Source organism: Papaver somniferum, chromosome 6 (genome assembly GCF_003573695.1).
Source record: "Papaver somniferum cultivar HN1 chromosome 6, ASM357369v1, whole genome shotgun sequence".
Lineage (NCBI taxonomy): Eukaryota > Viridiplantae > Streptophyta > Magnoliopsida > Ranunculales > Papaveraceae > Papaver > Papaver somniferum.
This window is the reverse complement of record NC_039363.1, coordinates 127,949,656-127,975,723: the sequence shown is the minus strand read 5'-3', so window position 1 is coordinate 127,975,723 and position 26,068 is coordinate 127,949,656.

The following is a 26,068-nucleotide window of genomic DNA, read 5'->3' as shown; positions in this document are numbered from 1 at the left end:
ATTTGAGAAAAAAGTCGTATAGCTATATAGATTTCAATTATGCACATTTGATATTTCGAGCTGAGTTTAACTCGCTTACATATTTCTCGAAATATGTGTTGGTAAGCTTTCGCTTTAACCAAGTTCATATTATATTCTTAACGAAAGTCAAAAGATGATCATGTGAAAATCACCTGGTAACATCTTACATGATTTGTGTGAGACAGTCATTTGATGTAGACTCGGAATGTTTCGTATTGATCATTCGATCACTTGAAAATTGCTTTGAAGCTAATAGTTTGTGTGAGACAGCTATTGTCATCTTCCAAGAATGTTTCGATGATTTAAATAAGAGTTTAGAATACTTAACCATGATTGGATTATGAGCACAGTATGCGTATTTCCATATGTGTAATCCAAGTCTGGGAACCATAGTATGCATACCCGTACGCGTCCTAGATGGTTAATGAAAGTCCGGAAACTATAGTATGCATACTGGTATGCGTACTGGCGTAAGTTCAAGTTCCGGAATTTTCTGCTGAGTTTGGTTTATATTTAATGGTATACATACCCGTTCGCATACTGGAAAACCCAAACTTAGTCCGGCTACTTAGGTATGCGTACTCGTATGCATACTTGAGTAAGTTAAGTTCTAAAATCGGTTTTTCATGAACTAATACATTTATATAATAAGGAATGCAATCTTTTGAAAATCATGGTTATAATGTTCATAAATTGATTCAATTGAATCAAAATCGATTTTTCTTCAACCGTGTCTTGTATACTTTTATGAGAATATAAACAATTAAACAACTCTAGAACTAGTTTTATTTGAGTCATTTGAACTAGTTATGGTTAAGATGAATATGGTTGATATGAAAGTGTTCAGATGGCTAACTTCGGTTAACTATTGTTGATCCAACAAGGTGTACACGTTTAGGTACGGTTACCCATATCTAAATAAAGTCAGTTTTCATTTGTGTGTAACAAGCTAAGTTTGATCTAACCGTTGAAAGATATTAGCTTGAGTCAAATCAGTTTTTCATCTAACGGTGAATATTGAATGCTTTGTTACCAAGGTAACATTGATTTCAAACCCTGATTTGAAATATTTATAAAGGAGAACTCTAGCAACTAGGAAACCTAATCCCCAAACCTCATGTGTGATACTAGTTGCGACAAGAGTCGATTCTCCTTTAACCTTGGGTTTTCTCCAAAACCCTGTAGGTTAACGACTTGAAAACTTCATTGGGATTGTGAAGCAAGACCCAACTATTTTCTCTGTAGTTGCATGTTCTGATTTTGCTATTTTATATCGTGATTGATTACTATCTTCTCTAAGACTTGCTCGAGATTTAATCTCCGACAGGCAAGGTAAAAAGTAGTAACAAACTTCTTCGTCTCATCGTTTGTCTCGCTACCATACAATTAAGATTATCGTGAGGTGATTGATATTACTAGGCTTTTCTTCGGGAATATAAGTCTGGTATATCAATTGGTTCATGTTCACCTTCATTTATCAAAAGACGGAACAAAACTCATAGGTATTTCTGTGGGAGACAGATTTACCATAATTTATTCAAGTGTAATAGTGAAATCAGTGTCTTGGTTGTTTTCTAATATCTTGAAGTCAATTTTGTAATAAGTTTTCTTTGTTTTTAAATTTTTATTAAGTCTAAAATTCATTGCCTTCACAAGTCTTAAAATAACCCTTTTATCACTATCTATAACAACTTTGAGAACACATTAGTCACAAAGTGAAGGAGAAGGGTTGGTTTAGGGGAGGGAAGCGAAGAGAGTGTTGAGACCAGAATAGTTGATTCTGGAAGAGTAGTTGTTTCACGACTTGTATCAGAAAGTGGGAAGCTAACAGATGGAAAGCTAGCAAATATTTTCTGAGTGTTGTATCCTCCTGACCTGAACTTGTTGTTCGGTGGAAATAGGTAAGACCTATTTATACAAGTCGAAGTGAAACGTACTCTGGTCTCGTAAGAAATGGAAAACGGATGAGTAAATGGGAGGAGGTGGTAACCGGTAACGCCTGGAATTGATGTTCCATAAAAGAAAGCGTTTCACTATTACTCGTTGTATTTACTAACAGCCTCATCCTTATGACACTGTCTTATAACGAGCGTATTGTACGCCACACGCTGTAAACCGCCAAACCAATACCCAATGAGCATCCCCCAGTTTGTGACATGTGTTGATGTCTCGAGTGTTTTCGTGGAAAACATGTAGCATGTTGTTGTTCGGCAAGTTGAGCTTGGGAGACTTACCGGCTCGGTGGTGACATTCGACGGTCGAGATTTTGCATCTTGAGAGGAAGGGTAGCCGTTGATTATTGTAACCCTTCATTTGGTAGCCAGTGACATGAAAGCATGGCCAGTACGGCTTTAATATGGCCTAGTTTAGGTGCGGTCAAAATTTAGGGTTTTGGGTTTGTTTGGGAGCGACCAAACTAGGGCTTTGCGTCGGGCCAAAGGTTTTCATGCGTTAGATGGTAACCTTGGACGGCTAAGATCTTCATCTTAGATGGAAAAGTGGTCGTTGATCTTCGCAAGCCTTTGTTTTGGTAGCCGCAAAGGAAAGGTCGGCATGGTATGGCGCGGCAGGGTGGTTGGCATGCCATTGGCACATATGGCATGGCTGGCATACCTTGGCGCGATTTGGGCGTGGCTAAAACAAAGGTTTTGGCGTTGGGACAAAGGTTACCATGAGTTTGTTGGCGACATTGTATGGCTAAGATTTGCATCTTAGATGGAAGGATGGCCGTTGATCGTCGCCAGCCTTTGTTTTGGTAACCGCGTAGTGAAGGTCGGCATGGTATGGCACGGCAAGGTGGCTGGCATGCCATTGGCACATGTGGCATGGACGGCATGCCTTGACGCAGTTTGGGCATGACCAAAACTAGGGTTTTGGGCCAAAGGTTACCATGCGTTGGTTGGCGACCTTGGACGGCTAAGATTTTCATCTTAGATGGAAGGATGGTCGTTGATCGTCGCAAGCCTTTGTTTTGGTAACCGCATAGGGAAGGCCGGCATGGTATGGCGCGGCAAGGTGGATAGCATGCCATTGGCACATGTGACATGGCCGGAAATGCATGGCGCGGTTTGGGCGCGACCAAAACTAGAATTTTGGCGTTGGGCTAAAGGTTACCATGTGTTGGTTAGTGACCTTGGACTGCTGAGATTTGCATCTTAAATGGATGGGTGGTCGTTGATTGTCTCACGCTTTCGTTTTGGAAGCCGTGAAGGGAAGGCCGACATGGCATGGCTTAGGCGCGGCAAGGTGGATGGCGCGGCATGCCTTTCGCACATGTGTCATGGTCGGCATGCCTTGGATTGGTTTAGGCGCGGCCAAACTAGGGTTTTGGCGTTGGGCCAAAGGTTATCTTGCGTTGGTTGGTGACCTTGGACGGTTGAGATTTGCATCTAAGATATAAGGCTGGCCGTTGATCATCAAACGCCTTCGTTTTGGTAGTCGTGAAGGGAAGGCCGGCATGGTATGGTTTAGGCGCGGAAAGGTGGCTGCCACGGCATGCCATTGGCACATGTGGCATGGTCGGCATGCCTTGGCGTGGTTCAGGCGCGTCCAAACTAAGGTTTGGCGTTGGGCCAAAGGTTACCATGCGTTGGCTGGCGACCTTGGACGACTAAGATCTGCATCTCAAATGGAAGGGTGGTCGTTGATTGTTGCAACCCCTCGTTTTGGCAGTCAACGGCATGTATCGGGGCCGGCATGCCTTTGGAATGGAATCGTGGATGGCATGGCATGTGCGGATGGCATGGTTGGCATGCCTTGGCGCGGAGGTGTGGCTGGCACGGTTTGCCATTGGCATGGTTGACATGCTTGGCACGAAGATATGGCTGGCACTGATTGCCATTGGCACGGTGGTGCGGCTGGCATGGTTGGCATCCCTTCGCGCTGAGACGTGGATGGCATGGTTTGTCATTGGCACGGTGGTGTAAGAATTTAGGGTTTGGTGTACGAAGGTGATGTCGATCAATACTAAGGGTTCTACCGTGGAACATGACACATATATATGTAAAAAAACGGTACCCTGGTAATTTTTATGTAGGCGTGTTGAATGGTTCAATAAATACGCTAGTGGTCCTAGTGACGTCATGTCAGATGTAAGGCTTTACGATTTTAACCCAAAGCTAAAAACCACCATCAACATTAAGTCCCCTGCTTAGCTCGGAACATGAGCATTGTTGCGAGGTAAGCATAAGATGGTGACAGGCTAGGACAAAATCGAAATGACAAGTCGTGAAAAGATGGTCAAGAAGACCCGACTAACCTTTTCCGAGAGGTAAGGAGAGTTTGTGATTCTCGTGTTGGCGGCCTTGCATAGATTCTACTTGTGGTGTTGCTGGCTAGACCGTAAAGTGGTGAGATGTAGATTGTCGGCTTGGAATGGGAGCCGCAGGCGTTTGTCGGCTTGGAATGGGAGCCGCAGGTGTTTGTATGCTTGGAATGGGAGTCGCAGGCATTGGTCGGCTTGGAATGGGAGCCGCAGGCGTTAGTCAGCTTGGAATGGGGGAAACTGGCTTCGGTCAGCGGAATGGTGGAAACTGTCTTCAGCCAGCAGAATGGTGTAAACTGGTTTCAGAACTTCGGCTACCAAACGATGGTAAGGATGCTAGAATTTCGGTTATCAAATGGTAGTGATGGCGCCTGGCAACTTTTTCGAAATCAGGGTTTGGGATGCCGAAACCCTAATTAGCGCTCCTTACTAAAATCGTTGTAGAACTCTCGTACAAACTCGGATTTTAACGGTCCTCCCCTCCATCTGACCGGAAAAGAATTTCCTATCTCCTTACGCCGGAATATTTAGGTTTTGAGCTCGTTTAGGAGGTGAAAACGGCCCGACAGTGAAACTGAGGAATAATTCAGGAGGGATGTTGCGGGCCCGGGTAGCATAGTCGCGCCGAGTCATCTGTTCCCGTTCATGGAGAAAGAAATAACTCTAGAAACTCCGTCCGTATGAAAATAGGTATTGACCTTCTTCTGTTTTCTTTTGTTCGTTTATATCCGCGCTTTCGTCTGCAATGTCTCTCCAGTGGATTTCAAAATTTACCAAACTTCATTGCATTCTTGGGACGGATGGATGGAATATATACTCGGAAACGATCATGTCAGGGTTAATCTTGGAGATTGTGGTTGCGGTGTCGGTCCATCCTCGACTTTAGGTTATTCAGTGCCTGGAGCTTCTGATCCTGATGATGATGTACTGTGAATGCTTGTATGGGCGAAAACTTCTGGCGCCCCCCGTATGAAATAGGGAGACGTTCCGTTGCCGATGTGCTGCTATCAAGTCTTCCAGGACTTTTTTCCAAGCGACATCTTTCGAACCATGTTCTGAATCTTGGACTATCGTATGGAATGAGATGTGGTAAGAAGTCCTCAGTTATAATTCGGTTTGATCCGATGGCATGGATGAATATGTGAATGTATCTTTGTGGCGTGCTCTTGAAGTCTTCGGTGTACATGTACGGCTTCTTGTTGAGAAATTCCTGCAGCTCGTGAAACTTCGACAGTGATGATGTTGAATTCAGAAATAACCTGGTTAAGGGGAGTGAAAACATCTCATGTTGGTAGTCCCCATGTGTATCCTATTTTCATTGCATCGCGTTGAATCCACGTCCACTTGATTTGATACAAGCTTATCGTACTCTTCTGGATGTGACGCTGGGATGCTCAGAATATTGCATGGACGAAATATTCTGGATAGCGAAGATGTACGAATGAGAGAGTTATGTTGTTTATCATGGCTCCTTCTGTTTCTTCAAGAAAATGTTTCAGCCGCGTCTCTGGAGTTATCTCATGAGTCTTTGATGGTCACCGATGGACTGCGAAGAGAAGTCCCCAGTCGCATTTTTCTTCAGTTTCTGAAGTTGTTTTCCTCTGAGCAGGCTTGAGATCCTCCACGGCCTTGTAAAGTGTTGAAGGCGTCTTCTAGACAGAGAGGTGATGATATTCTTGCGCTGCACCCTTGAAGAGTAGATGACCTTGTTGTGGTTATGTCCTTTTGGTTGATTGTGTCTTCTGAGCTTTGACAATGAAGGTATTCCGTGTATATCCTCAGTCCTCAAGTATGGTTTACATGTTTCCATCTTTGTAGTGATTGTTACCGTGGTGAAGCTCTGGCTAGTATCAACAAATGAGCGGCAACAATTCTTGGTAGCAGATGTAATCAGAAGAGACTACATTGTCGTGGTAACAAAGTAGGTTGGTTAGAATTGTATGGGCATCCATGTAAGTAAAAGGATTGGTTGGAGTTGTACGGGCTTCCACGGATTGGCTGGATGCATAAGCGAGCAAACTGTCCATGACTACGAAGATTGGTTGGCTGTGATCATGATCCTTGACATGGGGAGCGTGGTGGTACGACCCTTTACAGGAAGAAGCGTCGTTCAAGCATCTTCGGCTGTTGGATAAGATATTGAAACTTAAGAATCCGAACGCTGAATCCTCGTCTTCGGATCCTGGAGAAGCTTATGGAGAGAATACTGAAACGGAGCGACTGCTGAAGAGAGCGTTGAAGCGGAGCGGCTGTCGGAGTGATTGTTGAAGCGGAGTCGCTGCTGGAGGATGTTGAAGCGGATCAGCTGCGTTAATCAGTGTGCTGTCAAACTGGACACCCTTCAAGCAAACAATGGTTAGGAGTCCCCAGTTCCATCTAGCAATCGTGCTTTCCAGGAGAGATTGGGGTTTGGGAACGGCTTCTCTGGTTGGAAACAACTGCTTCCCTGATGCAGTGCGGTTGAGGGCTGCAAATATGCCTTGACGTTGTGCCTTGGGGAAATATAGAATCTCACATAAATGTTTCATCATAGACTGCATGAGCGGGCGAAGTCCCCAGAAATAATGCATCTCCTGACAGGGAAAAGAGACTTTGTGAACTCAGAGGGGTTGCTGATTTTTCTTTGCTTCGATTTTGGAGAAGTCGGTCCTGATCTTTTCGTGTAATGAAATTAGATTGCTGATTCCCTTCTATTGGGCGTTCAAGAGCAACGCTGGAAGGATGCAAGCTGCTGGCGCAGGGAAGATGCAAGCTGCTGTAAAGATGCAAGCTGTTAATGCTGGAAAGGATGCAAGCTGCTGGTGCTAGAAAGATGCAAGCTGCTGTGAAGATGCAAGTTGTTAGCGCTGGAAGGATGCAAGCTTCTGGCGCTGGAAAGATGCAAGTTGTTAGCGCTGGAAAGGATGCAAGCTGCTGGCACTGGAAAGATGCAAGCTGCTGTAAAGATGCAAGTTGTTAGCGCTGGAAGGATGCAAGCTGTTGGCGCTGAAAAGATGCAAGTTGTTAGCGCTGGATCGGCTTGAAATGGGCGCTAGCTTGGTGTGGACGTTTTCTTGGCATGGACGCTGGCTTGGATTTGGTATGGCGCATACTGTCAGCTGGGCATGGCGCGGACTGTTGGCTTGGCACGACGCTGGCTTGGAATGGCGCGGGCTTGTTCTTGCAGGCCCAGTTGCCTCTTTCCATACGTAGCTCAAATAGGAAATCATTTCCTTATTCAAATTCCAAAAGTGTTATGCGTATGAAAGGGGTTGGCTCTCCTTTTTATCTCGTATCTTTTTTCTCACGTCCTGGTGTTAGCGGTAGCGCGGTAGCAATAAAGTGGGCAAGTATATTCCATCTATGAACTCCAGCGTTTCTCTTTCATTTTATTTTCTTGTGTTGGTGCAAACCCTAGCCATAGGTATGCCTTCCATAAATCTGTAAAAATATTGTTCTTCTGAACTGGTGTAAACCCTAGTCGTGGGTATGCCTTTCATAAACTTGTGGAAACACTTCGTCATAAACAATTCATCTTCGAATATCACCGTAGTAACGTCCCCTACCTCATGAATAGTTACGGGTAACCATTATTACGCAAAGTAGGCACGTACGGGTAGGTGACTGTTTTTTTTTAAGGCAAACAAAGTGCTTGGTTTATGGTTTTGATTTTCTGGATTTTTGGGTTGATAGACAAGTATTACCCCTGAGGGTTTCAGATTATTATTTGGAATGAACTGTTTTAGAATATTGATGTTTTTTGGTTATCAATATAAGTGGCATGAGTACCCTAGAGAAGTCATAGAATTGTGAATGTTGTGCGATAGTAGAAAGCATGAAACACGGGAAAAATTTGGCTATCGCTTTTTTATCTCCCCTGTGAAGATTTGAAGTAGTAGACCATGTATTTTGTCTAGCAAAACTTACTCGGTTTTTCGGATCTCCTGATGAAAAGGAATCTCCCGAGTGTAAGTCCGAGTTTTGTGGCAAGCACCGCCGTGACTGTAGAAAGTCCTCAGTCATCCCTTGTCGTGTCATGACTGGTAACCGGGCCGTGTGGTAACTGAGCTGTCGATCCCTGGGCGGGTCGTTTGGATTCTACCGTCCTGACGTCTGGGTCGAAATATGAGATCGAGGATTGAAAGTTGACATTTTATTTTGAAAGTGAAGGAGAAGGGTTGGTTTTGGGGAGGGAAGCGAAGAGAGTGTTGAGACCAGAATAGTTGATTCTGGAAGAGTAGTTGTTTCACGACTTGTATCAGAAAGTGGGAAGCTAACATATGGAAATCTAGCAAATATTTTCTGAGTGTTGTATCCTCCTGACCTGAACTTGTTGTTCGGTGGAAATAGGTAAGACCTATTTATACAAGTCGAAGTGAAACGTACTCTGGTCTCGTAAGAAATGGAAAACGGATGAGTAAATGGGAGGAGGTGGTAACCGGTAACGCCTGGAATTGATGTTCCATAAAAGAAAGCGTTTCACCATTACTCCTTGTGTTTACTAACCGCCTCATCCTTATGACACTGTCTTATAACGGGCGTAGTGTACGCCACATGCTGTAAACCGCCAAACCAATATCCAATGAGCATCCCCCAGTTTGTGACATGTGTTGATGTCTCGAGTGTTTTCATGGAAAACATGTAGCATGTTGTTGTTCGACAAGTTGAGCTTGGGAGACTTGCCGGCTCGGTGGTGACATTCGACGGTCGAGATTTTGCATCTTGAGAGGAAGGGTAGCCGTTGATTATTGCAACCCTTCGTTTGGTAGCCAGTGGCATGAAAGCATGGCCGGTACGGATTTAATATGGCCTAGTTTAGATGCTTCCAAAAGTTAGGGTTTTGGTTTTGTTTGGGCGCGACCAAACTAGGGCTTAGCGTCGGGCCAAAGGTTGCCATGCGTTAGCTGGTAACCTTGGACGGCTAAGATCTGCATCTTATATGGAAAAGTGGTTGTTGATCTTCGCAAGACTTTGTTTTGGTAGCCGCATAGGAAAGGCCGGCATGGTATGGCGCGACAAGGTGGTTGGCATGCCATTGGAACATGTGGCATGGCTGGCATGCCTTGGCGCGGTTTGGTCATGGACAAAACAAAGGTTTTGGCGTTGGGACAAAGGTTATCATGCATTGGTTGGCGACCTTGGACGGCTAAGATTTGCATCTTAGATGGAAGGATGGCCGTTGATCGTCGCCAGCCTTTGTTTTGGTAACCGCATAGGGAAGGCCGGCATGGTATGGCGCGGCAAGGTGGCTGGCATGCCATTGGTACATGTGGCATGGCCGGCATGCCTTGGCGCGGTTTGGGCGTGACCAAAACTAGGGTTTTGGTCCAAAGGTTACCATGCGTTGGTTGGCGACCTTGGACAGCTAAGATTTTCATCTTAGATGGAAGGATGGTCGTTGATCGTCGCAATCCTTTGTTTTGGTAACCGCATAGGGAAGGCCAGCATGGTATGGCACGGCAAGGTGGCTGGCATGCCATTGGTACATGTGGCATGGCCGGCATGCCTTGGCGCGGTTTGGGCATGACCAAAACTAGGGTTTTGGACCAAAGGTTACCATGCGTTGGTTGGCGACCTTGAACAGCTAAGATTTGCATCTTAGATGGAAGGATGGTCGTTGATCGTCGCAATCCTTTGTTTTGGTAACCGCATAGGGAATGATGGAATGGTATGGCGCGGTAAGGTGGCTAGCATTCCATTAGCACATGTGGCATGGCCGGCATGCCTTGGCGCGGTTTGGGCGTAACCAAAACTAGGGTTTTGGCGTTGGGACAAAGGTTACCATGTTTTGGTTGGTGACCTTGGACGGCTGAGATTTTCATCTAAGATGGAAGGGTGGCCGTTGATTGTCGCACACCTTCGTTTTGGCAGCCGTGAAGGGAAGGCCGGCATGGCATGGATTAGGCGCGGCAAGGTGGATGGAACGGAATGCCATTGACACATGTGGCATGGTCGGCATGCCTTGGCGTGGTTTGGGCGCGGCCAAACTAGGGTTTTGGAGTTGGGCCAAAGGTTACCATGCGTTGGTTGGTGACCTTGGACGGCTGAGATTTGCATCTAAGATGGAAGGGTAGTCGTTGATTGTCGCACGCCTTCGTTTTGGCAGCCGTGAAAGGAAGGCCGGCATGGCATGGCTTAGGCGCGACAAGGTGGATGACGCGGCATGCCATTGGCACATGTGGCATGGTCGGCATGCCTTTGCGTGATTTAGGCGCGGCCAAACTAGGGTTTTGGCGTTGGGACAAAGGTTACCATCCGTTGTTTGGAGACCTTGGACGGATAAGGTTTGCATCTAAGATGGAAGGGTGGTCGTTGATCATCGCACGCCTTCGTTTTGGTAGCCGCGAAGGGAATGCCGGCTTGGTATGGTTTAGGAGCGGTAAGGTGGCTGGCACGGCATGTCATTGGCACATGTGGCATGGTTGGCATGCCTTTGCGCGGTTTAGGCGTGGCCAAATCTAGGGTTTTGGTGTTGGGCCAAAGGTTACCATGCGTTGGCTGGCGACCTTGGACGGCTAAGATCTTCATCTCAGATGGAAAGGGGGTCGTTGATTGTTGCAACCTTTCGTTTTGGCATCCAGGGTCATGTAGCGGGGCCGGCATGGCTTTGGCATGGAATCGTGGATGGCATGGTTTGCCATTGGCACGGTGGCGTGGCTGACATGGTTGGCCTTCCTTGGTGCGGAGACGTGGATGGAATGGTTTTCCATTGGAACGGTGGTGCGGCTGGCATGGTTGACATGCCTTGGTGCGGAGATATGGCTGGCACGGCTTGCCATTGGCACGATGGCGTGGCTGGCATGGTTGGCATGCTTTGGCGCGGAGACGTGGCTGGCATGGTTTTCCATTGGCACGGTGGTGCGGCTAGCATGGTTGGCATGCCTTGGCGCGAAGATGTGTCTGGCACGACATGCCATTGGCACATGCGGCTGGCATGGTTGGCATGCCTTGGCACGGAGACGTGGCTGGCATGGTTTGCCATTGGCACAGTGGTGCAGCTGGAATGGTTGGCATGCCTTGGCGCGGAGACGTGGATGGCATGGTTTGCCATTGGCACGGTGGTGTAAGAATTTAGGGTTTGGTATACGAAGGTGATGTCGGTCAATACTAAGGGTTCTACCGTGGAACATGACATATATATATGTAAAAAAAAAGGTACCCTGGTAATTCTTACGTAGGCGTGTTGTATGATTCAATTAATGCGCTAGTGGTCCTAGTGGCGTCATGTCATATGTAAGGTTTTATGATTTTAACCCTAAGCTAAAAACCACCATCAACAACTCTGCATAATCTTCGGGCATATCATCAAGAGTTAGGAGCATTGATAATGCTGGTTGTCCATGATCCCTGCTAAGGCATACGGAAGACAATTTCCTGAAACCACGAAAGTTGAATCATTGGACAACATCATCAGGAGATGTTGTATCTTTAGAAAATCTCTTTTTCTTGTTTCTCAAAAATTTTCAAAATTGTCGTGGAGTATCATTCTTAATATCTGGAAAACCAGATTTATCCTCAGAGGTTTCGATATTGTCTGCAGCTTTAAGAGAAATCACTTATTTTTCAGACCGATGTTCATTAAAAGATCTTTAACTTTTTAACGAGGGTGTTTCTGGGAAGTTTTAAAAGATCGTTTGCTTCTTCTATGACATGTTTTTTAGACTCGTATCTTGATGGTAGAGATCTGAGAATTTTGCACACAATACATTTCTCTGGAATAGTTCTTCCTAACGAATATGATGAGTTAACTATCTGAGAGAGTCTTTGGGTAAACTCATCAAAGGTTTGATTATCAAACATACAATGGTTATCCAGTCAAATGCTAGGTTTTGGCCTTTCTTCTTTATCTATGGGTGTTCTCTTCAAATACGGTCTGCAAGATATCCCAAGCTTCTTTCGAAGTTTCACACGTTGTCAGGTGATGTTGGGGATCTTGGCTTATGGCATGTGTAATAGCATTCAACATATCATAATTATGCTTTGCAACACTGATTTCAATTTCGTTATATGTAGTTATGTCTTTTGCAACAGTATTCTCGCATTCGTGAACTGTTCGAGGAACATACCCCTTTACAACAAGTATCCATGTTTGAAAGTCACGGGCTTGTAAGAAGGAGCGCATAAATATTTTCCACCATAAGTAATTAGTGCCATCAAATCGTGGTGATACGTAAATTAAACTTGGTTGATACAAGTGCATATTCATGTCTATAGATTCAAATCGCTATAAACACAGACTTATTAGGTCCTTACGGTGTTTGTGCCCTGATACCAATTTAAAAGAAGAGGGTAACTAGTACACCGCCAATTTTTTCGTTTGGGAACCAATATAGACAATCGTTCTACAATCTATACATTCGATTACAAAACTATATTTGAGATTGTTTTAACAAGGTAAACCTAGTATATACCATGAACTGTTCACTAACCAAATTCCAACAAGAACTAGTCTTGTAATCTTACAGTTGAGTTAATACTATTTAGGTTTATATAAGCACAACCTGTGATATTTCAATTATAAAGATGAAACAATATAATGCAGAAAATAAATAACATAGAAACCAGAGATTTTTGTTAGCGAGGAAAACTACAATCTCGTAGAAAAACCCCGGGACCTAGTCCAGATTGAACGCTCATTGATTTAAGTTGTTACACTAATTATCTAATACCATATTTCGAACTAGTTGTAATACCTGCTTCATTTGTATTCATGCACTCGGAGAACCCCTAACAAAACACCAATTTTCTATAGGAATTCCTTTTGTAAACCTTCTAGCAGAACCCTAATTCTCTTTAGAAAAAGCTCTTGTTGTGAGATTCTTCTAGAAAAAATGTTAATTTTCTTTATAAGATACTCCTAAAAACAATTAGGTTATGGAACCGTAAAACCTAATTGAATCTTCCTCACAAGATCACCTAGAAATAATCTAGATATATCTTAATCTATCAAATCTAGGGTTTATACACCTAGGAACAAGTTCCGTAACTATCAAAGAAGATAGCTTCCCTGTGCTTTACGATCCACAAGTAAAGTCTTTTGAATTTTTACTCTTGTTTGTGAAGAAAAAAGATATGAAAAACAACCTTATGCAACACACACACAATTTTTCAAGGGATAGGTTGTGCGGCTACATGAAACCCCTATTTATAGTGAATGATCAAGGTTAGGTTGCTTAGAAACAAAGCTACCTTGTCTAAGTTAGGAAACACCCAAATATTTGACCAAAATATGCTTTTAGTCACGTATTCACGTTTTAGGTTTGCAGACTGTTGCCAAAAGTTCTTGTACAATTTCCTATTCACGAAATCAACTTTAGCCACACATATAAGTGTTGCTTACATAATAACTTCTTTGTTATAACTTGGAATTGACTGATTTTTGGCTCGTTGCATTCATATTCTCATTTACTAAAACATGAGGACCTTTCTAGAGATAAAGGTCGTTTTCAAAAAATTCATGGGATCAAGTATCCTACAGTGTGTATATAAATATATATTTACAGTCATAGGAATTTTTTCGTAGAGTAAGCACTAGTTTTGATAGATAGAGAGGTTGAGTAAATAAGAGAATCAGGAGATTGTTACCAACCTTCAATGAAGTTATCCAAGATGTCTTCGCGTAGTCTTTAATCTCCATTCTTCAAGGATTTCTTTGATTATATACTCTACTTCTTAAACCTAATCTAGTCTGAAACTGACTTTAGTAAACTAAATCAAGAATGTGTTTTGTCATATAAATTTGACAACTAACTTGACATATCAATTCTAGTGGGTTCAACCAAGCATTTATCTAACATTCCCCCAATAAGGATCGGTCCTGCTATAGATCCTCAATAAAAATCAGACCGCCAATCCCATTGATTCTTTTCAACTACGAAACAACTTTCACAAGTATACTTCATTAAAATCATGTAATTAAACATAGTTTTCTAGGTGCAGAATCAATTGAAATACATTACACAATCTAGTAGCAAGTTACAAAGATATTGTCTATGTTGCACTTACAAAGTTCAAAGATAAGCGTTATACTTCACAATTCAATATATATAAGTTGTGATACAACTTGTATATTCTTCCTTGGCACTTTGATCATAATAAAGTGGTCAAGTCTCTAAAAATAGAGTTTTATATATATAACTTTGCATATATTTTCAATCGAAACGAACTGAAAGTGACATCGATATAAATGGAAACAAGTCAAGTCTTGTATTACTAACCTCGAACAGAAGGATGATGTGTTTTTTAATGTCGATACGTCTTCAGATTCTCCCAGTCTTCAGAGTATTACATGTATATATTTCTAGACTTCCTAGTCTAACCTAACGAAGTTGACTTTAGTAATCTAATCAAGCGACTTGGTGGGTTCAACCGAGCAACTCTCTTCCTAGAGAATGTGAGAAATTCTACCTGAGAGTTTTTGGTTAAATTCATCAAAGTTATCATCATTAGGTATACGAAGGTTTCCCAGTCAGATGCTAGGTTTTGAAGCCTTGCTTCATTGTCTGCAGTATCTCAAGCTTAGTTTGAAGTTTCACATGTAGTCACTGGTAATATATGTTAGCATTTGAATTCATTTGAATTATGCTTTGTAGCACTGATATTAGTTGAATTATATTCACTAATATTCTTGGATGAGGCTAGAACATTACAATAACTGTTGGATGAGTATAACCTTTGAAAACCTTCACCCATATATATTGAAATCACGATCTTGTAAGAAAGAACGCACAACTATTCAAATTAACTACTACCAGATTTCGTACAAGATGTAATACCTGCTTCAGTTGTATCCATGCACCTGTAGAACTCCTAAGTCCTAACAGAACAACGATTCTATACTCTTGTAAATCTTCTAGCAAATATTAATTCTCTTTAGAAGACGCTCCTTAACAACTAGGGTGTGCATGTTCCATAACCTAATTGATTTTACCACACAAAATTTAGTAGAAATATTCTAGAGATATCTTGATCTGCCAAATCTAGGGTTTATAAATAACACCTAGATACATGTTTCCTAACTATGCAAGAAACAAATAGCTAATTTATGCTTTACGACCCCCAAGTAAAATCTTCAAAATCTCACACTTGTTCGTGAAGAACAAATATGTGGAAAACAACCTTATGCATACATACATAATTTTCCAAGGGATAGATTGTATAGTTACATGAATTTTTTTTTTTTTAAATATAGTGAATGACTAAGGCTAGGTTTCTTAAAACTTAAGCCACCTTGTCTAAGAAAAGAAACATCAGAACCTTGACTAAAATAGATCTTAAATCACGTTTTTGAAGCTTTCGTCACGAAATGTCACTTACAGTTCGTGCATAATTCCTATTCACGAACTGGACCTTTAGCCACACTTTTCATCTTTAGTAAATCAATCATAACTTTTTCATTATAGCTCAGAACTGAGTGATTCTTAGCTCGTTGGTTTCGCCTTTTCTTTCACTAGAACATGGACAGCTTCCAAGGACAATGGTTATTCTTACTTAAGTCTTAGGGTCAAAACTCCTGGGGTATATATACAAAAGTATTTTTTTCGTTACAGAAATTGTTCCCAAGAGTGAGCAGTTTATTTCGATAGGCTTAATAAACGACAGATTCAAACATTTCTTACTAACATTAATGAAGTTCTCGATACATGTATGATAGACACATTTTTGTGTCGAATCGTCCTCAGTGTATCTATTGTTAGTGCTTGATTTTGTACTTATTATGGTGTTTTTATGTTTGTGTAGGTGTTTTTGGAGAAATACACTTGTGTGGAAAAATTTGCTCAAAAAGTGCTATTTGGAACCCCGAAGGAGATTTGCTATTCGGACTCTCAGTTTGGATAAGGGGAACCTCAATTATTAAGGGGCACCTTATTGACTATTTTCACTCAGGGCGCCAGTCACTATTCACACCCCTACTCTGGATAGGGGGCTACCCATCTTCATCGTTCAAAATGGTTTTTGGCGGGAAAATAGAGCACTAAACTGGCAGAGTTTAGATTCACGAATTGGACGTGATTTCATGAGACTCAATGGCTGATTTTTATTGCGTAGGCTTAATTCAGCTAGACAGGGATGTTATGGGCTTTGGACTCAGCTAAAATTGCCTGGATAATCAATAAAACAGGGAACACGATAATACCCGAGCAGAAGATATCTAGTTTGATTCCCTGGAATATACGGTGACACTTTTTCGTTCCAATCAGTCAATACCACTCTGTTACGTTGAAACAGGGATGGTAAATCTTGCGGAATCAAGAAAACAGGCATGTAACATATCTTTTGGAGTAAACAGAGCACGAGATATTCTCGAGATTCAGTTGAACGAGTTTGTGAAGATTACGTGTTTGAAGTGTGTAGATATTCCCCTTTCACGAGCTTAACTCAATTATAGGAGAGCTTATGGCATGTTTGTAGTGTGCAGATGGCAGGAAGACGCGTGATGGAGGTGAAAATGGAAAGATATTCCCGTAACTGCATGGAGAATAATTCTCTTCACTGTCGAGTTACCGGAGATCTTTTGGAGTTATGAGGAGTAATCCTTGGTCCTGTAGAGTATATATAGGGTTCTGGGGAATCACAAAGGGATATATAGAGAGTTTGGGAGAGTTACGGCACATCGACAGAGCCAGAGAGTTAAAATTCATAGAGTCACCATTGTTGCTGCTGTGAAGAACACGAAGAACATAAGACGCACACCCCTGTGTCGTTCATGCTACAGTGATTACGACGGTTCCAGCACAGTTTTAGAAGCTACAGTTTCAGCGACTATCTGGCGACAGTCTTATTTGCTACAGTAACAACGACAGTAAACATATATCGTTCTCTGTAATTTTAATCATTCTCACACTTTCATCATTTGTAAATCATCTTTGAGCATAAATGAAATCAACTTTTGAGCGTGTTTCCAACATGATGAGAGACTAAATTCTCGCGTAACCAAGGCAATGAATGAATCTATTTATACATGAATAATGGGTAACTATTTCGTTTTCTCTAATTTTTAATTATAATTCACTCAATCACTGCTTTTGCAGAGTTTTTAAATGTTTACATAATTTTCTTAATTATTTGTGATTCAATTTGATAGATTATACTTTGTTTAATCAATTGATAGTCTATGCTTAAGGAATACAATTAATATTTGATAATATGTTTCATTATTTGTGGATTAAGAAATAAAGGATTTAAAGGCTAATTAGAGTTATGAAATATTTGACGTCATTCATTCATGTGTAATAGTGGATTCTAGTGTCTTGGTTATCTTTAATATCTTGAAATCAAATGTTGAGTTAAGTTTTCTTTATTTTTATTAAATCTAGAATCTTTTGCTTTCACGAGTCTCAACGAACTTATTACTACAACTCAATTGAAAATCACATCAATTTTTGGCGCCGCCGGCGCGGACTTGTCTTTAGGCTCGAGTTTTAGATTTTATTTTTTTAGGTTTTTATTTGTTTTATTTTATTTGTTCTTTAATTTTTGGGTTTTTGTCTTTTCCTTACAGATTTTGGAATTTGGAGCGAAAGAAAAAATTTCCAAAGCTTTTGGTGAATACTTAAAGATTTGGAGTAAAAGAAAAGCGAAACGAGCGAAACAAAAGAAGAAGAAAAATTAATAATTAAAAAAAAAGAGAGAGATATATTTTATTTGGTTTTTATTTATTTTTTAGATTTTTTTTGTTTTAGAATTTCTTTTTCTATTGCACTATATTTTTGGACTGTGGACTGTGGGACTTTATTTTTTTTAAACCTTACGGAAGGGTAATTTTAAATATAAACTGTCTGCAGAGAAGGACGGCGACTACGATATCGCCTCGGCCCCTCGGGTTCGTACATGACATAGGAGTCGTGCCCCGAGTCGACTACAACGGTTTTTCGCCCGTCTGGTACGGGAGGTAAGTTTTTCGAAACACCCGTGAATCCCCTGTCAGCGGGTTACTGTATTCCTTCGTTTGCATATATGTCGAGGAATTGAATACGGATGCTTTAATTTCCTAGTAAAGGGAAAGAACTGGCCATACAAGATAAGGGTTCGGATTTCATCACCGTTCTCTTCTTGCCCGCCTTAGGAAAACAATACTTAACGCGAACCTAAGCCTTAAAATTTGGAATAGAACGAGACCGATAGGGTAACGAGCTTAATAGGAAAGTCGTTCGAAAAATATTGGTTACTCTTTTGAGCATACTTTGAAGTTCATGATGGCTTCTGTAAGTTGAATGCGCCGCCTTGTAATGCCGGTGAGGCCTTGGGTATCAAAGCTCCACGCAGCTTCCCTCGTCTCTATTTAACTTACTTTAACTCGGATTGATTCCAGAGAGGTTTGCTCATATTTTAACGATTTCCTTTTTGAAAGAATATAAGCTGGTCAAGAAACAATCTAAGTGGAGCCATCATGCTTTTTGTTTGCTAGAAATATTTAGGTTTGCTTTGGTGGAGTCAGTGATGTGATTTCAAATTGGGTTGTAGTAATAGGTTCGTTGAGACTTGTGAAAGCAATAGATTTTAGATTTAATTTGTAAGACTAAAAATATAGCAAACTTAAATAAAAGTGATATGAAAAATTTGGAGAAGACTGGGGCTATGTAATCCACTATTTACCAATATCAAAGTGATTTATATTCTCTAATTATAATCATGTAAATCATGCATTCAAATTGATTCTTAATATTGCAATAGTTGATTTTTTAGAAATAACAATTGTAGATCGAAAGTATGGAACATCAAAACCCTAGGCTAGCATGCTCCATCAATTGAAATGGCAATTGTTTAAAAAAAACCATTTTATCAATTTATTTATCTAGGCAAATAATCATTAATAATTGCATAAATTAGAGATTACCACATTTCATTGGTGAAATAGCTTCCTCCTTCGCTCCATAGGATGGGTTTAGCTCATCATTGTGTAAACACGCTCAAAATATTTTTTCATTGCTTCAAAAATTGTTTACAAAGATGAAATGGAGAGAAAAGATTAAAAACCGGGTTTGCAACAGTTATAAGTGTTACAAACTGAAAAGAACGATAGAACAGAGTACTGTCGTTGATTCTCGACCCTCTCCTGTGTGTCGTTGTCACTGTTGATAAACGATTGTCTTTGTCCGTCTAAAGTTCTTCATGTTCTTCAGTGCACCAGCAGAAAACAGTTTTCCTGCAACTTTATTTTCAGCTCTCTAATCTCCCCCAAACTCTCTGTAACCTCTTACTGGCTCCCGTAGACCCTTAAATACTCAATTGGACTGAAAATAAGCCCTCATAACTCAAAATAATCCGGCAGTCAATGAAAAACATTCTCATGCAAGATACGGAAATTTTATTCCCTGTTTTAAAACTTCACGCGTCTAAAGCTTAAGAATCTCCCTTATTTAACTTCTCCACGCTTCTGCAGAGACCGAGTGCCATCCAAACATGAGCAGCGCATGTCTAACTTGCTGTAATCTCGTGAAAATCTCCTTCCGGTGTACGAACTGCCATATTTTATCTGTCGGAAAATCTAGCCAAGTTTAATCGAAACCACCAATCATACCACGCTTGTAACGCTCAATCAAGTCATCCCATGAAATTTTAGCCATTGGATCACACTATAATCCCTCCAAATCACGAACTGAGCTGTCAGTAGAGTGAATATTTTTCCTGCCATTTTTATTTTTGAAATGTTGAAGATGAAGTGCCCATATCCTTTTCTGGGGTGCGAATATCAGATGGGTTCTGAGGATGAATTTGGGCTACGCATAACCTTGGATGCCCCTTATCCAAATCTGGGGTCCGTATAGCAAATGTCCCCCAGGAGTCCAAATAGCACTTTTTGAGCAACTTTTTCCACACAAGTGTATTTCTCCAAAAACACCTACACAAACATAAAAACACCATAATAAGTACAAAATCAAGCACTAGCAATAGAGACACTGAGGGCAATTCAGACACAAAAATGTGTCTGTCAAATACCCCCAAACTTATTATTTGCTAGTCCTGGAGCAAATCTAATATAAAATGACTATACTTAGCACGTGCAGCAAGCCGTTAAACCGCTAGGTGGCCCTAGCGGCGGAGTGTTGTCTCCGGAGGGTTTACCAGAGGTGTACCCACAAAACCATTACTCCAGACCCTAGATATCTACGCAGAACCTTGGAAGGCACTAAAGAATCTCCTTGGTTGGAATACAAACATTGACTATAGGAGGAAGTACCCTGATGCGAATTTACAATTGTTGTACACGATTTTGCACTCAGCATACTATAATTCATATATAAGTGACAGATCTCTACTCATATAGTTTCTAGACATCATAACCGGAGTCAACCAATCATATGAAAAGATTAAGAAGATGGACAAAGAGAAAAAAATATGGTTAAAGTGAACGGTATTTCCCATATCTGTCTGAAGGCCTCTGCCAAGATGATCCTATCCTAATGGACTGAGATACCGGTCTGACTAATATCAACACAACTGGCATATACAAGGGGACCAGTGATCGATGAACCTAACTCTAGGTCAACATAACTGGCATATACAAGGGCACCAGTGGTCGACTTTATTGAATTTATTCCGGTTGGTCTGATGGTCTGGTCTCAAACTTTTTTTATTTATATTTTTTTTGGTATCTCAATCACCCTATTTCACCCTAGCAATGGTAACAACTTGAGTCGTGTGCCCCACCAAATCATTTAAGAAATAGAAACAGAAGGGATTAGGATTCAACGAGTTATGTCGAAACTACCATGTTTTTTTTTAATTCTAACACCTGAGCTCTGTGCTTTTATGAATAGACTCTTTAGATGTTTCCATCTAATCAGATTGGTTCCTCAACTCCTACAACCAAGATGTTCCCATCCACTTAGATTGGTTAGTGCCAACCTTAATAAGCATACATTTCTAGGCTCTGGAGTTTATTTATTGCAACTAAAAGCTAACAAAAAGTTTCTTCCCACCCCCAAACTTAAATCTAACATTTTCCTGAATGTTTATAATGAAAGAGCAATACCAAATAGCAAAGTAACATGAGGAATCAGTAAAGAGAGAAGTCGGAAAGATAGTACCTGGGTGAAGAGAGAAATCAAAAACTAATATACAACATACAATCGCCTCGATGGTCAATCAAGGGTAAACAGGGACCTCCTCAACATCACCTGTAGGAAAGGGCTCTAAAAAGGGTTTCAATCTATGACCGTTAACCTTCGAAGAACTACTACCATCTGGTGTCTCGATCTCAACATCTCCATGAGGAAAGACAGTGCGAACAATAAAAGGACCCGTCCACCGAGAACGTAACTTCCCAGGGAAAAGATGCAAGCGGGTATCATACAGAAGAACTTTTTGACCTGGAGAAAATGAATTTTTTATAAAATATTCTTATCATGCACAAGTTTCATTTTGTTCTTATACTCCTTCGCACTATCATAAGCATCTATACGAATCTCTTCCAACTCATTGAGCTGGAGTTTCCTATGGGCTCCTGCCTTGTCAAGTGAAAATTTTAGCTGTTTAACAGCCCAATAAGTGATAGACGCATTTATGTGTCTAATATGTCTTTATTGTATGTATTGTTAGTGCTCCATTTTGTATTTATTGTGTTCTTTTATGTCTTTGTAGGAATTTTTAGAGAAATAAGCCCTTGCGGCGAAATGGGCTCAAAAAGCAGTGTTTTACACCCCGGAGAAATGTATCGTAGGCACCCCAGAAATGCACCGGAAGCATCCCATAAATGTCCCGGAGGAACCCATAAAAATTACTATTTCCACCCAATTTCTATTCGCACCCAAGCTCTGGTTAAGGGGCATCCATCTTCTCTTTAAATTCAAAAACAGCTTTTTGGCGGGAAAAATATATTCAAAACTGGCAGATTTGTGATCGAGAAAATGAAGGTGTTTTAGTACGATTCAATCGCTTAAATTTGGTGGGAAGTTGTGATATGGGATAGGGAACACATTATGGGCATCGGATTCGAACGGAATTGGCTGGAAATCCTGGTTTGAGTCACGAGCTCAAAACAGAGAAACGTGTCCTGTAACATGAGTTTGATTGTGTGTTTGCCATGCATGGAGTGTTTTGGAGGAGTTCGATGACTTCGGATGCGTGGGGAAGGTTAACTAGAGCGTGCAGGATCAAAGTTTACGTGTGTAGAAGCCAAAAATGGAAATTATTGTTAAATATGGGCAGTGAGCAATGACGGGATTAATGGGAGATTGTACGGTGTTATGGTCGGATATTTTTGTTCTAAAACACTATAAATACAAGGCTAAATAGTTTAGAAGAGTTGGAGAGTCTTTGGGAGAGTTTAGGAGCCGAGAAGAATCGAAAGAAAGTCACGCAGGAGAAAAGCTTGCTGCTGGTGCAAGGAAGAACACGAAGAACATAATACCCTTAGGGACAGTCGTTGATTAGTGTCTCTTAATTGCGACAATACTCAATTCCTTTCCCCGACTTCGGAACAACAGCACCTCTGTTGTATCGTTCTTTTTGAACGCTCTATATGTGTCGCAAACACTGTTGTAAACCGTTTTCTCCATTTTCTTTTGATTGTAAACAACTTTTGAGTATCAATGAATCAATTTGAGAGGTTTTTCATCATGAGTAGCTAAACCCAATCCCAGGGGTGACGGAGGAAGCCATTCTTCCAAAACTTATGTGGTAAAATTTATTTAAATTTATTTATGCAACTCTTTTATGATTAATTGCACCGAATAAAAATGGAGTAAATGATTCTTATTAATCAATTGTGTTTTCTCTTGATGGAGTATGCTTAGTAAATTGTTTTTGATACTTCATGCTTGCGATTAACAGTGCATGTTTTCAAAATCTAATTTAGGCAATGATTAGAATCACAATTTCCTTTGATTGGAGTTATATTGTCTAGAATTGCATGATAAGAATTGTTATTGAATCACATAAATTTTGGTGAATGGTGGAATCCTGATCTCCGGTAAAAATTCTCTCCCATATTTTGTTAATATTGTGCATATAAAATTGTTTATTTATTTTTATTAAGTCTAAAAAAAATTATCCTTCACAAATCCGAGAGTTTGAACCTTCACTACTACAACCACGAAAAATCTATAATCAATAAGCTCTATGTTCTAACTCAACAGGTAAATGACATGCCTTTCCATACACAAGATGATAAGGCGACATTCCAATGGGGGTCTTAAATGCAGTACGGTAAGCCCATAAGGCATCAGTAAGCCTAGACGACCAGTCTTTACGATTAGGATTAACTGTTTTCTCTAATATACGCTTTATCTCCCTATTGGAAACCTCTACCTGACCACTAGTATTTGGATGATATGGGGTAGCTATCTTATGTGTAATACCATATTTCTTCATCAAAGCCTAAAAGGTCCATTACGAAAATGCGACCCTCCATCACTAATTATAGCTCGCGGTGTACCAAAACGTGTAAGTATATTATTTTTCAAGAACTCAATCACAACCCTATGGTCATTAGTTTTATACTCAACCGCCTCAATCCACTTAGATACATATTCTACAGCGACAAGGATGTAAAGGTTACCAAAATAATTAGGAAACGGACCCATAAAGTCAATACCCCACACGTCAAAGACCTCAACAACTAAAATAGGGTTCAAGGGAATCATGTTCCTACGGGAAATGATTCCTAATTTCTGGCAACGCTCACAAGTAACACAGTGACTATGGGAGTCTTTAAACAATGAAGGCCAATAGAATCCACACTGCAATATCTTAGCAGTATTCTTCTTAGCACTAAAGTGACCCCCACAAACATGATCATGACAAAAATAAATAATACTGGACTGGTCACTCTCAGGTATACATCTCCTAATAATCTGGTCTGGACAATACTTAAACAGATAAGGATCATCCCAAAAGAAGTGTTTCACCTCGGCTAAAAACCTAGAACGATCTTGTTTACCCCAATGTTGGGGCATTCAACCAGTAACAAGATAATTCACTATATTCGCATACCAAGGTGCTTGGGTAACAAAGAACAGTTGTTCATCAGGAAAACTATCCCTAACAAGGAGAATCATTAAGGGTATCCACAACAAGCCTAGACAAGTGGTCTGCTACTACATTTTCTGCACCTTTTTTTCTCTAATGTCTAAGGAAAATTCCTGCAACAATAGGATCCATCTAATCAATCTAGGTTTAGTATCCTTCTTGGAAAGAAGATACTTCAAAGCAGCATGATCAGTAAAGATTATGACCTTAGAACCTAAGAGGTAGGATCTAAACTTGTCTAAGGCAAACACAATAGCTAATAGTTCCTTCTCCGTAGTGGTATAGTTCAACTGGGCATCATTCAGAGTTTTGCTAGCATAGTAAATCACATGAAGTAACTTATTTTCGCTGACCTAGCACAACACCAATAGCATAATCTGAAGCATCACACATGATCTCAAAGGGTAGGTTCCAGTTGGGTGCCTGGACTATGGGGGCGGTAGTGAGTAAATTCTTAAGCTTCTCAAAAGCCTTTAAACAAGCATCATCAAAGACAAACTTAACGTCTTTTGCAAGCAAATTGCAAAGAGGTCTAGAAATTAAGCTAAAATCCTTAATGAATCGACGATAAAAACCTGCATGCCCTAAGAATGACCTAATATCTCTTACGGTTTTTGGGACCTGTAAAGTTTTAATAAGGTCAACTTTGGCTCTATCTACCTCTATACCCTTCGAAGATACGATATGCCCTAGAACAATTCCTGAACGAACCATGAAGTGACATTTCTCCCAATTAAGCACTAAATTCTTTTCCTTACACCTAGTCAAAACTAATGACAAATGATGCAAGCACTCATCGAAAGACGAACCAAACACTGAAAAATCATCCATAAAGACCTCTAAGAACCGTTCTACCATGTCAGAAAATATGCTCAACATACAACGCTGAAAGGTCGCAGGGGCATTACATAGCCCGAAAGGCATGCGTCTATACGCAAAGGTACCAAAGGGACAGGTAAAAGTGGTTTTCTCTTGGTCTTCTGGGGCTATGAAATCTGATTATAACCGCAGTATCCATCTAAAAAGCAATAATGGCTACGTCCAGCTAATCTCTCTAGCATTTGGTCGATGAAGGGAAGGGGAAAGTGGTCCTTCCTAGTGACCTTGTTCAATTTCCTATAGTCAATACAGACACGCCAACCCGTGGTCACCCGGGTTGGGATTAACTCATTGTTATCATTCTGGACTACAGTAATACCGGATTTCTTGGGAACAACCTGAACGGGGCTGACCCACTTACTGTCTGAAATGGGGTAGATAATGCCTGCATCTAGCTTAAGAACCTCGGTTCGAACTACTTCTTTCATATTAGGGTTCAGTCGACGTTGCATCTCCCTAGAAGGTTTGGTGTCACTCTCTAAATAGATGATGCATACAATCAGTAGGACTTATACCCTTAATGTCTGCTATGGTCCACCCTAAAGCTTCCTTGTTATTCTGAAGGACATCACTAGCCTACTTTCCTGATCACTATCCAAGTCGGATGCTATAATCGCAGGTAAAGTTTCAGATGGGCCTAAAACACATACTTCAGGGAATCTGGTAATGGTTTAAGGTCCAACTTAGGAGGCTTTTCTAACGAAGGAACTAGGGTAGACTCAGAAACGGGTAGAGGTTCGAACTTAGGTTTCCATCCATTACTAGTGTCTATCAAAGGGGTTGAATCTAACAAAGCATTCACCTCATTAATCACATCGTCATCATCAAAATCAATCCCAAAGTGGGCTAGGCATTTCTCTAATGGATCTTCTAACAAAGTGTTTGGTAATGACTCCTCGACTAATGTTCCTATCATGTTCACCTCTTCTATGTTCGAGTCATCTAGTTCAGAGG